Below are 1,459 nucleotides of genomic sequence, written 5' to 3' on the forward strand. Positions count from 1 at the left end.
GAAGGTTTCTTTTTCTCCTGGGTAAATGCGGAGATTAGTTGCCGCAATCCACTATGAATATCGGCCACCATAGCGGGAAGCAAAGATAATTTGCGACCTGTAGCCAGCTGGACGGCCGGATACAACACTTCCATTGGCATCGCATCTGCGGATTGATGGGGAACTACACATCTCTTTAACCATAAGGCTAGAAAACCTGCCAGCAGAGCAGTAGGGCTAATCGGAACACCAGCTTGCCACAGATAAGAGCGGAACTTAGTGCCGTGCAAAAATCCATCTTCTGAGCGCGAAGTATAAGAATGCGCGTTGGTTTTCTCTAACAAACGGTTAATTTCATCCGTACTCAAGGGAGACAATCCGCACACATCTGCCGAACGGACATCCAGGTTCTTGAAGAGATAATCAGCGAATTGTTTTAAACTGACTTGAGGAGACTTCTTTCTGGCTTTGGGCTCCATCTCGGCCATGGCTATATGATAATGACAGGTCAATTCCCATAGAGTGTCATAGGTCGCAGTCGAGCTATCTTTCATCTTAATCAGCTGATTGGTGGTCGGAAAGAACTCTTGATATGGGACATCGCCCATAGGCAAAGCAGACACTTGCATCATTTCATGCAGTGGTAGTCCAAGTTCCCCGTTCTTGGTAAAGAATGTATTGGTGTCCGGGTTGTAGATCTCGAACAAACAAAGGAAATGACTTACACTGCTCTGCAAGCCATGCATGGTGGCACGAATCGGGACATCCAACCCTAATCCTGCTAATTCTCGCCCAAAACGTTTCAACACATATTGGGTCATCCTGGTCCACCACCACTTGTTCCCAGAATAATGGACCCATCCATAACACCTGAAAGTCTCTCTGGGCAATCTTTTTCCTGCTGCCGCTAACCGGTTCTTCACAGTGTTGGCTTGCACTATCTTTTCGTTCTGAGGAATATTGTCTTGTCCTAAGACACCCGGATGAAGTCCTCTCACATGAGCTCTTTCACTGGAACCTGGAGTTGCTTCCTTTCCAATGAAACCACAATGAATGTGCTCGTGGTTTTCGGTTAATTTCCAGAACATCTCTCGTCCAACTGATAGGTTCCTGAACATTAACAGTGAATGATCCCGAGGGATAAAAGGCAGATATAAGAATGAGGACCCATTCTGGTGCAACCATTGCGCAGGCTGGCAGAAAGCAATCTTCGGATCTTTTACCGAGTCACCAAATAAGAAATCTGGCTTCCTTATGCATTGATTCGAGTCTTGCTCCGAGATCAAGGGCGCATCTGTGATTAATCGTCGTAGAACACGACAACTACCTCGCTGGATTAATTCTCTATCACTTCCACTATAATCAGATTTAAACTGGGGAGAGGATTCAATTAACGGGATCCCCTCGTAATAAGAGTGGGTCATGCTACTCCGGCCAGTAACCACATTAGCAGTAAATGTGGTAGAAGGAAATCAGACTG

The sequence above is a fragment of the Asparagus officinalis genome, chromosome 1 (genome assembly GCF_001876935.1).
Source record: "Asparagus officinalis chromosome 1, Aspof.V1, whole genome shotgun sequence".
In the NCBI taxonomy this organism is placed as follows: domain Eukaryota; kingdom Viridiplantae; phylum Streptophyta; class Magnoliopsida; order Asparagales; family Asparagaceae; genus Asparagus; species Asparagus officinalis.